Genomic DNA, 12,575 nt, shown 5'->3' with positions numbered 1-12,575 from the left:
ATCCAAAGCCAAGTTCCAAAGCTTGAGAAACATTCTGAGGCCTTGGATGCCCTTCTCCAAGTCATGCACATGTCTTTCTGCAAGTGTGTGTCTGTATATTTCATTACTTTTCTATCCATGAAACAGGCTCTCATTCAAACATCCTGATCCCACCTAACCCCTGTAGCAGAATAGACAACTAGTCCTAACAACTAGGTTTATCTAGTCTAGTGAAAAGAAGAACGAGGGGTGAAATAATAGCAGTGTTCCAATAATTGAGGGGCTGTCCCAAAGAAGAGGAGTCAATTTATTTTCCAAAGCACCTGAGGGCAGCACAAGAAGCAATGGATGGAATCTAATAAAAGAGGAAACCAACTTAGGAACAAAGAGAAATTTCCTAACAGTGAGAACAATAAACCAGTGGAGCAGTTTGCCAGCAGAAATTGTGAATGCTCCATCGCTGGAGGCTTTTAAGAAGAGACTAGATAGCCTCTTGTTTGGAATCATATATGATCTTCTGCTTGAGCAGGGTTTGGACTAGAAGACTTCCAAGGTCTCTTTCAATTCTGTTATTCTGTTCTGTTCCAAATCACATCATGCATCATGTGCCATCACATTCCCAAGACCAAAAGGCTTCAAACTGTATTCTGAGAACCAAAACCCCTGGACAGTGCGGATTCGGAGTCCTCCCACTGGTGAAGGGGAACTCCATGCTGCCGCGGCCATTTAACCCCACCCCTCCCTCTTTTCTTCATTGCTTATTTAACCCCTATGACAATCATTAAGTGTTGTACCTCATGATTCTTAACAAATGTACATTTTCTTTTATATACACTGAGAGCATATGCACCAAAGACAAATTCCTTGTGTGTCCAATCACACTTGGCCAATAAATAATTATACAGTGATACCTTGTCTTACAAACTTAATTGGTTCCGGGATGAGGTTCTTAAGGTGAAAAGTTTGTAAGACAAAACAATGTTTTCCATAGGAATCAATGGAAAAGCGATTAATGCGTGCAAGCCCGAAAGTCACCCCTTTTGCCAGCCGAAGTGCCCGTTTTTGCACTGCTGGGATTCCCCTGAGGCTCCCCTCCATGGGAAATCCCACCTCTGGACTTCTGTGTTTTTGCAATGCTGCAGGGAAATCCCAGCAGGGGAATCCCAGCATCGCAAAAACGAGCGCTTCGCTGGCAATGGAAGTCTGGAGGTGGGGTTTCCCAGCGAAGGGAGCATCAGTGAAATCACAGCATCACAAAAACACCGAAGTCCTCGAAACCCCACCTCCGGACCTCTGTGTTTTTGCGATGCTGCAATTTCACTGAGGCTCCCCTCACTAGGAAACCTCACCTCCGGACTTCCGTTGCCAGCGAGGCACCCGTTTTTGCACTGCTGGATTCCCCTGCTGGGATTCCCCTGCAGCATCACAAAAACACGGAAGTCCGGAGGTGGGGTTTCCCATGGAGGGGAGCCTCAGGGGAATCCCAGCAGTGCAAAAACGTGTGCTTCGCTGGCAACGAAAGTTCAGAAGCGGGGCATCCCAGTGGCGGTGGTGGGTTTGTAAGGTGAAAATAGTTTGTAAGAAGGGGCAAAAAAATCTTAAACCCCAGGTTTGTATCTCAAAAAGTTTGTATGACGAGGCATTTGTAAGACGGGGTATCACTGTATTCAATAAAGAATTATATTCTAAAATAACTCTTCTCTAATAAAAGTGCAAGATATAAAAAGCTCATATATAAAATAAGTTTTTAAGGTAATTTACTCAAAAGCAAGAGACAGCAAAAACAGACAGGAAATTGATCTTAGAAATATTGGTAAACCATTGCCAGACCACCTGGATGTGGTACAGTGTAATGAATATGGGTTACTTTCTTATCCATTGTGGAAATACAATTATCTATCTAACTGTCTAGTTATCTATCTAGTTCCCCAACTAACAATAGCTATTCCATGAAGTTGGAAGTTCTACTGCAGATTATATTTATATAGTCTTGCATTAAAATCTTATAATTGGTAAATTGCTGTATTTTTCTCTTCTCACCAATTCAGTGCATAAATTATGACACAGCATGAAACACAACAAGGGCTAAATTAATGCACTTAACACTGATTTCATAATATGTGTGCCCGCATACAGATAGGCTTCAAATTATGACTGTAATGGAGCCCAGAATTTCTATCATAAGTTATGAAAGTCATAAGTCAGGGTAATCACATGACCAGACACAAGTTTATGACCTTTTTTTTGCAGCAGTTGTTAAGTGAATGGTCATTACGTGGACAACAGCAGTCATTTAGTGAACACAACTGTTACTGAGCAAATCAATGTTTTACTGGGGGGCAGTTAGTTTGCTGAAAACCAGTCTCAAAGGTGGGAAACTGGCAAGAAACATCACAAATTGCAGTCATGTGACTATGGAAAATTGCCATTGACCATAAAGATGATCTGATTGCCAAGCAACTGAAATACAGTCTTGTAACCACTGGGAATGAGGTCAGAAGTCTTGAACCAGGAGGTCCATTGTAACTTTGACCAGTTGCTAAGGGACAGGTCATTAAGTGAAGATGAGCAGTGCCCCTCCCAGAGGAAAATGATCCATTGTCAGATAATTACTAGGTAACAATTCAAAGTTTTAGAACTGCTTTTGACCATCTGACCAAGGGGTGTCAAATCTGGAAAATCGGCAAAGTGAACCCCAAAAGGCTAGATTCATGAGTATGTAGCTGATTTCTACATTCTGTGAAAGAATGTATATTGGGGTGATCTTACTGTCATTAATCATTCTTCTTATGGATGAGGAAGAAGAATAGAAGCTGGAATGTATTCTGGGTTTTCAATGCAGGCTAAGACAATTATAAAATCTTACTCACTGGAAGGTCTTTCCTGAAGTGTTCAGTACTTCCATCTAAAATTTTCACATCCCCTTGAACTTCTGCCAATATAATAAGATGGTACCCAGTGCCTCTTTGCATCTTTCCATATTGGACCCTCCAGTTGCCATTGCCATGCAACAGGAAGGGAAGGAACAATTTCCAAGTCCATGTAGCTCTTCCCTTTCACACTTGTTAGATTTGCATGTAAATGAAGGGGCAAGTCACAGGAACATCTTTAATGTCTATTAGTTGGAACTAATACAGACTGCTGGCAGGCTGCAGGGAAGCCGCTTTTGAGGGCTTCCCTGAAGTCTGCTAGCCCCTGACAGCAGTTTATTGATTCCGCTGCTAGATTAGCCAATCAGCAGCCGTTGGTCCGAATGTAACATCCCTTGTCCATTAACCTTAGTGAGTTTCTGGATCATGTGCAACTGAGAGAAGAAAGGGATTCTAATGTGGGAGGGGTGTGAAAGAATAGAGAATAGGCCTTGAGAAAGAATGAATGTACCGTTAAGGTGTGGGGAGATGCAGAAAAGATTAGTCATCTGGCGGGACCAGAGGAAGAGCCTTCTCTGGTGGCCCTGACCCTCTGGAATCAACTCACCTGGAGATCAGGAGTGCCCCCACCCTCCTTGCCTTTTGCAAACTCCTTAAAACCCACCTCTGCCATCAGGCATGGGGAAATTGATTCCCCTGGGCCGTTTCTGTTTTATGTATGGTTTGCATGACATGTATGACTGTTTTTTATATTAAGGGTTTTTAAATCATTGGATTTGTACTGTTTTTTTTGTTGTGAGCCGCTCTGAGTCTTCGAAGAGGGGCAGCATACAAATCTAATTAATAATAATAATAATAATAATAATAATAATAGTAATAATAATAATTCCTTTAAAAGAGGAAGAGGAAAGCAAAAGAAAGAAACACAAAATAAGACAACTTTTTATTTTATTTTTATTTATTTATTTATATTTGTCAAACAATTATAGTATGGTAATGTGTATACATAAAACATTAGAAAAGTAATGATGAAAAGTAATGATAGAAGACAATAGAACAGTAAGACAGGGACAGCAGGCACAATGGTGGGCTTATGCACGCCCCTTGATTTAGCTCTGACTAATTCTGACAGTTTTTAAGATTCTGTTATTTTATCCTAAAGAACATTCTAAGACAATGGTTCTCAGCCTTTTGTTTATCATGGACCTCCTTTAAAGTCTTTATGTATTGTTTTGTGTGACCGTGGCCATAGACTCCCAAGACCTAACTCAAAATTTAAATTATAACATGTTTTTTCAAGCCTTCATGGACCCCCTGTGCCAACATCGTGGTTCCACCAGGGTGTGCAGACCGCAGGTTGAGAACCACTGTTCTAAGACATACAACCTTGCCTGTTTCTTGATCTTGCTTCCCTCAAAGGCTGATAAAGACATGTTTAAACAACAGTCTTTGAATACATCAAACTTAGATGTTGTGTCATCTAGCAGTGCAAATCCCCACATAATCTATTAAAATCATTACCCACAAACTCATATATATCATTTATAAGGTTGCCAATGGCAGAAAGGCTACATTCTTCTCCTTCAACCATGCAGGTTTTGTGAATGTTCTTACTTGTTTAGGCAACATTTGAGAAGCTCTACAAGTGTTTCATGATACCATCTAGTGTTCAAACAAGTAAATTCTCTACCATTCCAATCTCTTCGTTTCAGAGTTAAAACACAAATCTGCCCTTGTAAAAATATACAAAGCTATACGTTGTTCTTTTGTGACGGAAAAATCTCTCCCAGCCATTACATTTGCATGGTAAACGTCTGATATATGGAACAAACTCTCCTAGAACAATTCCACAGTGTAAATTATGGTTGGACAAGGATCAACTATGACCATGTGATTTTCTAAAATTCAAATTAATCATCCCCAGTCTCAGTTTATACCACTGATTTGCCTTCATTTGTCACTAATACATGCCACAAATCTGAAATATTTATGATCAAATATTTGAAAAACATAAGCACATGCTTACCCTGATGTGTGCCTTCTTTCTGGTATCTTTAGGAAACCCAAATATATCCTGATGGTATGTTGGCTTGCTAACTGTACGGATTTTGTATCAGATTTGCTAAAGAAGTCAGCCTCCTGAGCTGCTCACAATATGTAGTCTCATCTCTGCTTGTCTTGATTGGTTAAAATGCCTGGAATGGAAAAATTGCAAAGTAAACATTACAAAGCAAGAAACCAATGTTGTTGAGCCTGTTTGATTGCAAGTGGCACAACATAGAAATTATTGGTTCTTATTGAGAAATGCGTTCATTATGTTTCTTGTACAAACTAGTTTACTTTGGTTGCAATGCTACAGTATACATGTTCACCCAGAAGTATCACTGCTGACATTTGGAAGATTGTATCACATAAGTCTAAAAGCATCCCAGCAACAAAAACATTAAATTACTTAATGTTATAGAAGATGTTGGATAACCATTGGTCTGAAGTGATATAGGGTTTCCTGCCTAAGCAGGGGGTTGAACTAGAAGACTTCCAAGGTCCCTTCCAACTCTGTTGTTGTTGTTGTTGTTGTTGTTGTTGTTGTTGTTGTCATCGTCAACATCATCATCTTACTCAGCCTTGGCTAATTTTGTGCCAACATTTTGGACTCTATCTCTCTGTTATAACAGAACTGTGCAACCTCATTATCTGTTCTTTTACACCTTTGGAGGCAGCTCAGAATTATTTCAATTTGTAGAATATTAGTTCATGCTGGAAGATTAAACAACAGAAAGGACAGAAATTGTGACTTACTGTTTGTAATGGCTGCTTAGAATATACATTTTACACAAGAGTTGGAGTCTTCATGGGTTTCTTAAGGGAGGAAGAAAAAGCCTAAATAGATGAATACACAGATAAAAACAGGACTGATTGGTGCTTCCATCTGTCCATCTGTCCATCCATCCATTCAAAGTGTCAATACTTTTAGATTCCATACATAAGGTGTATTTTAACACCTATAAAACATTTTCTAGTTAGCAATATAGCCATTGGCACAGGAGGGGTCAGGCTTCTCCAAGCTGTCACTCTCGAATACATTGCATGTGAAGATTCAAGAATTCTTTGCCCTCGTGGGCATGTCTCATTATGATTGAGAAATCACTGTTTCCCCCTCTTTATTCCGCCTCATTTCCTGTCATCTTGCAAAAGAGCACCACATAAACCACAAAGACAAACTCTCCAGCTACTTAAGACTAAAACAATATTCCTTACTCAGTTTCCATGATGTCCTCTTCCCTGTCAAGTGCGTTCTGACAGAGCAGAAGGATATTTATTTATTTATTTTATTTATTTGTTGGATTTGTATGTGTTCACATTGTTCTTGTTATTCCCAGTTTTCTCCATGCCAGTTCTGCTAGAATCTTTATGCAAAACAAAGAGTGTTTTGTACCTTTCACAACTAAGATTTAGTGTATCTCTGGTTCTTTTACCAGATTCTTTTTTTAAATCTTTCCTACTGTTGGAATGTTGGCCTTAAATGCTTCAATAGCATTCAATATACATCAATGACCTCTGTGATAATATCGCAAGCAACTGTGTGCTTTTTGCCGATGATGTGAAACTTTTCAACATCACTGACAACACACTCTCCAAAAAGACCTTGACTTTGTTTCAGATTGGTCTAACACCTGGCAACTTCAAATATCAACCAACAAATGCTCTACCCTCCACATCGGCAAAAAAAAATCCAAACCTCACATATGAACTGAATAAACAAATTCTCGCAGCCAACCCACACTCAGTAAAAGACCTTGGAATACTAATATCAAACGACCTAAGTGCTAAAGCCCACTGCAACAATATCGCCAAAAAGGCTTCCAGAGTTGTTAACCTGATCCTACGTAGCTTCTGCTCTGGCAATCTCACACTACTGACTAGAGCCTACAAAACCTATGCCAGACCCATTCTCGAATACAGCTCATCTGTCTGGAACCCACACCACATCTCAGACATCAACACTATCGAAAATGTCCAAAGATATTTCACTAGAAGAGCCCTTCACTCCTCCACTTGAAACAGAATACCCTACGAAAATAGACTATCTATCCTGGGTCTTGAAAGCTTAGAACTGCGGCGCCTAAAACACGATTTAAGTATTGCCCACAAGATCATATGCTGCAACGTCCTTCCGGTCAACGACTACTTCAGCTTCAACCGCAACAACACAAGAGCACACAACAGATTCAAACTTAATATTAACTGCTCCAAACTTGACTGTAAAAAATATGACTTTAACAATCGAGTTGTCGAAGCGTGGAACTCATTGCCGGACTCAATAGTGTCAACTCCCAACCCCCAACACTTCTCCCTTAGACTCTCCACGATTGACCTCTCCAAGTTCCCCTGTCCAATTGTCTTTCCTTATCTCATATATCATATATATTCTCTCCTTATCTATCTATCTATCTATCTATCTATCTATCTATCTATCTATCTATCTATCTATCTATCTCTATCTCTATCTCTATCTCTATCTCTATCTCTATCTCTATCTCTATCTATCTATCTATCTATCTATCTATCTATCTATCTATATATCTATATTATATATTATATATATATATATCATATATATTCTCTCCTTATCTCTTATATCATATATATTCTCTCCCTCCCATCTACTTCTCTTCTTTTTACTTTCGATCGTTATATATATTACTTAATGTCTATTCTCTTCCATATGTATTGTATATTGGACAAAGAATAAATAAAAATAAATAATAGGATCTGAGTAGTCTGCCATTCTATAAAAATAGCTTCTATCAGTTTAAAATATAAATTAAAAGCATATAATATATATTCAAAAAAATAACAATAAGCAAATATATGTAATTAATCACAATCTCAAGAGTAGAAACTAAGTAATTCTTATAAATTCTAAGTTACTTATACAAATCCTTTTTCACCACTTTATAAAAGGCATTGTTATAGATGCCCGTTTTTGCAGTGGGGGGAGGGGACCTTGAGCTTCCTCATAAGATGAGAATTGTTCCAGACGGAAAAGGCAGTCTCGAAAAACACTTTGGAGGCCAGCCATGTATGATAATGATAATGACTGCTACTCACTCCACTTTGGGCAGCTTTCAAAATCTCAATGCAGTACTTACAATTAAAAATATACAACAATACAGTCTAAAACAATAGTAATAAGCAATAACAATAAACCATAACAGGCCTTCCAAAAATATATCAATTCCATTCGTATCTTAAGAACCCCAAGGAGAGTACCTGTCATCCATTTGGGGAAAATGTTTCAAATTCTAATGACATAGAAATATAGAAGACTGATGGCAGAAAAAGACCTCATAATCCATCTAGTCTGCCCTTATACTATTTCCTGTATTTTATCTTAGGATGGATATATGTTTATCCCAGGCATGTTTAAATTCAGTTACTGTGGATTTACCTACCACATCTGCTGGAAGTTTGTTCCAAGGATCTACTACTCTTTCAGTAAAATAATATTTTCTCACGTTGCTTTTGATCTTTCCCCCAACTAACTTCAGATTGTGTCCCCTTGTTCTTGTGTTCACTTTCATATTAAAAGCACTTCCCTCCTGAACCTTATTTAACCCTTTAACATATTTAAATGTTTCGATAATGTCCCCCCTTTTCCTTCTGTCCTCCAGACTATACAGATTGAGTTCATTAAGTCTTTCCTGATACATTTTATGCTTAAGACCTTCCACCATTCTTGTAGCCCATCTTTGGACCCGTTCAATTTTGTCAATATCTTTTTGTAGGTGAGGTCTCCAGAACTGAACACAGTATTCCAAATGTGGTCTCACCAGTGCTCTATATAGCGGAATCACAATCTCCCTCTTCCTGGTTGTTATACCTCTAGCTATGCAGCCAAGCATCCTATTTGCTTTTCCTACCGCCCGACCACACTGCTCACCCATTTTGAGACTGTCAGAAATCACTATCCCTAAATCCTTCTCTTCTGAAGTTTTTGCTAACACAGAACTGCCAATACAGTACTCAGATTGAGGATTCCTTTTCCCCAAGTGCATTATTTTACATTTGGAAACATTAAACTGCAGTTTCCATTGCTTTGACCATTTATCTAGTAAAGCTAAATCATTTACCATATTACAGACGCCTCCAGGAATATCAACCCTATTGCACATTTTAGAGTCATCGGCAAATAGGCAAACCTTCCCTACCAAACCTTCCCCTATGTCACTCACAAACATATTAAAAAGAATAGGACCCAGAACAGACCCTTGTGGCACACCGCTTGTAACCTGTCTCTGCTCAGAATACTCGCCATTAACAATAACTCTCTGATGTCTACGCTTCAGTCTGACTCTGACAAGCTTCTTTAGATTTCATAGGGGTGGGGCTGGAGTGCACATACTCTACCAGAGTACACCAGATGGAGGAAACAATTGGAGATAGGCTATAAAGATATGCCATAAAGAGCTTTATGGATAACAACTGGCACCTTGAATTGCACCTGGAAGCCAACCCATGCAGTTTGCATAGCAGCAGCAACACATGGCATACTGAAAACTGCTGCACCGCATAGAAGCAGCTGTAGCTTCTGGATGGTCCTTAAAAGCAGACCCAGTGCAGAGAGCTCATTGCAACAATCCAGTTGTGAGGTGAACCAGAGCATCAATACATGTCTGAAGGATTTTTCAATTCAGGAAAAGGTGCAAAGGGTGCACAAGGTAAACCCATGCAAAGACCCTCCTGGCCTCAGCTGCCTCTTTGAAACAATAGCTGAGAGGGCAGAAGCTTCTATGAACAATGATACCAAAAGCCACTAAGAGATCAAAGAGCACAAGCATTGATGCACTGCATTATCTCAGCTCTGCCAAACATCATCAGCAAAAGCAATAAATGCTGTTTCCATACTATATCCCAATCTGAAGCATGACTGAAACATTCATTCATTCATTCATTCATTCATTCATTCATTCATTCATTCATTCATTCATTTATTAGATTTGTATGCCGCCCCTTTCCGTAGACTCGGGGCGGCTAGAGTCTAGAGCTTACATCAACCCCAGCACTTTAAAATGTGCCTAGAAGCACATCAGGACTAGTAAGGCATCTGCTATGTTGGTGTTATATGCCTATAGTGATTGCACCAAATGTATTTTCAAGTAGTGGGTCTTTTTTTTCAAATGCTGGCTGTAGTCAGGGCAGGGTGGGCTACGGCCTGGATGAAGAGGAATACAGTGGGGTAGCGAAAATAGAGCTACACCCCAGAGCACCCATTTTGCACTGAAAGATGTTGAAAGAAAATGCAGTGTGCAACGCCCACAGTGTAGTATTAAAAAATTTGGTAGCCCTTTACTGGCTGTAGTGCATAGCTATAGTCTAATCCTGCAGTGATTATGACATGTTTTACCATTGCCAGGTGCTCCTGTTCAATACAAGACCATTAACTGATGCACCAACTAAAGCTGAGTAAAGGTTCTATTAGCCATAGTCTCCATAATCTCCAACAGTATCAGTCAGTCCAAGAAAACCCTATATTTGTGAAATTTTTCTTCTCGTGGAATTCTGGCATCCCATCTAGCATTAAAAACACAACAGAATGGTGTTTATGGATAAACAATAATTCTATATTGTCAGATTTCACCTTCAGTCTATTTTAACCCATCCAGACTTACCCAGGTTAGCCTCCGTATATTAGGTCAAGGTCTTCATGGCAAGATACTGTACATCACCGTATATAACTAATAACACCTTGTCAAAATAGAATCTGAAATTTGGAAAAAAAATTATGACTGGGTCGAGACAAAAATAATAATAATAATAATAATGGTAGTAAATAAACTAGATGTTCTTAAAATCAATCCGAGACACAAAATTAAGATCAAATCAATCTGACTTTAGATGAATTGTATGATAGAACAAATGTTTGACAACCGCTGATGCCATAAGCTGTATATTGATATCAAAAGAAAAAAGAACTGTGAGGCTAACAGTTCAACGGGGAGGGAGGGAGGGAGGGGGAATTAGGGGCAGCTCTGTATAAGGTATTTTAGAATTTAAGTACAACAACTACACAAATAATAACTATACTGTGAAATGATACAATATGTACAACACTATATGCCTGCTCTTTTTAATCCTTGTATTATAATAAAAAATTATTTTTTAAAAAAACAAAAACAATCTGCTCATACAGTGCAGAAACATCTAGTGAGAGCCTGTTGGCTGCACTCCCTTGTGAATGACGTTGGTTGACAGGTCTTCTCAGTGGTAGCCTTTAATGAATAGGACATATTGTTCCCAGAAGAATGAGTAGTTCCAATCTTCATTGCATTCCAAAAGCAAGTTAAATTAGTTCTCTTCTATTAGGCTTTCAGCCTCTAGTTGCATTTGAGTGGCCATCACAGATAGTTTCTTATTATTACTATTGACTGCTTTAATTGCGTACTGGAACTATTGCTGCCACCCTGAGTCCATATAGATCAAGCAGCCTTTAAATACTGTTAGTAAATGGTGGCTGAACCTGAAATGACCTCTCCTCGTTATTTCATGTGGTTGTTAAAAAAACAAACTCTGGACTCTGCAGTACCGCCCTTTTATTAATCCTAGTAGGCAGTAAGTAAATAATATAGAATGGTACTATGAAGTTAAATAAGATCAAAGAGTGGTCCACCCTCCCATCTAGGTCCCAAAATCAATCACAAGAATAATCAACCCCTCATTGAAAAAAGCCACAACTGTTTCCAAGTAATATCATTGGAATTCTACCAGACAGATCAGAATGGAACTCCTGCAAAGTTGTAGCCCTATTTCAGAATCTCTATGTTGTTCCAGAACTGTATTCTGCTCAAGAGTACAGTATTAAAAGTCACAGAGAGATCAAGAACCCTTAGGGTCATATTGCCTCTGTCAATTCTTAGGACCAGGGGTCTTCAACCTTGGCAACTTTAAGACTTGTGGAGCCAGCTTTGCTGGATGAGGAATTCTAGGAGTTGAAGCCCAGGAGCCTTAAAGTTGCCATGGTTGGAGACCCCTGCTTGGGAGAATTTAGGGAATCTCAGCCCTCCATATCCTGAAATACAGCTGAGATCATTAAAATGAATCCTTTCCCAAAACATCCGCCTCCAAACACCATTCTCTCAGTCATTTCACCTACTTATGGTAGGTCACAAACTGGCCATCTCTTTGAGATTCAGGGCAAGCATATAAAGAAGCAGTCTCATATTTGTCATCTTTCAACAAGGAATCATTCTGTATTTCCTCAAGAAAGTTAATTAACTATTTGGACAAAAATAATATGGTAATTGTATGATCAAATAATGAAAAGAGAAAGAAAGAAAGAAAGAAAGAAAGAAAGAAAGAAAGAAAGAAAGAAAGAGAAAGACATTTTTTTTAACAGATAGTTACATTGAATTTCCAATCAAAACTACTTTAAGTATCGACATACTTGCTAAACCAAACCCGGAACATATAAACATTAAACTGCAAATTCATATCCACCAGTTTTGCTTCCTTTTTCTCTAATAAATGCAAAGAAAGCCAAATAAGAAAATCTCATACTGAAAAAAAGAAGTTCACATTTTATTCTTGATGTTCCTCATCCAGGACATTTCTCTTGTTACACAATCAAACTACAGATATTTCACGCCCGTAACAACCATTTCAGACTCTCAAATTCACAGAGCTGTAAAAACTGTCTAGAGGATGTTTTTTCAGACAGTTCTATCA

The 12,575-nt window shown here is 38.7% G+C and overlaps 1 protein-coding gene across 1 annotated transcript in view; it reads right to left on the bottom strand.

Moving 5' to 3' along the window:
• The window catches only part of ARHGEF37 (Rho guanine nucleotide exchange factor 37), an 81,501-nt gene extending 76,457 nt beyond the window's left edge, over positions 1-5,044 (bottom strand). Inside the window, exon 1 of the mRNA XM_070739446.1 lies at positions 4,876-5,044. The gene's annotated coding sequence lies outside the window, so the exon portion shown is untranslated. The remainder of the gene's footprint in view (positions 1-4,875) is intronic.
• Positions 5,045-12,575: the final 7,531 nt, after the last annotated feature.

The sequence above is a fragment of the Erythrolamprus reginae genome, chromosome 2 (genome assembly GCF_031021105.1).
Source record: "Erythrolamprus reginae isolate rEryReg1 chromosome 2, rEryReg1.hap1, whole genome shotgun sequence".
NCBI classification, from domain to species: Eukaryota; Metazoa; Chordata; class Lepidosauria; order Squamata; family Dipsadidae; genus Erythrolamprus; species Erythrolamprus reginae.
The sequence above is the reverse complement of the archived record's forward strand: the minus strand, read 5'-3'. Positions and strand labels throughout refer to the sequence as shown.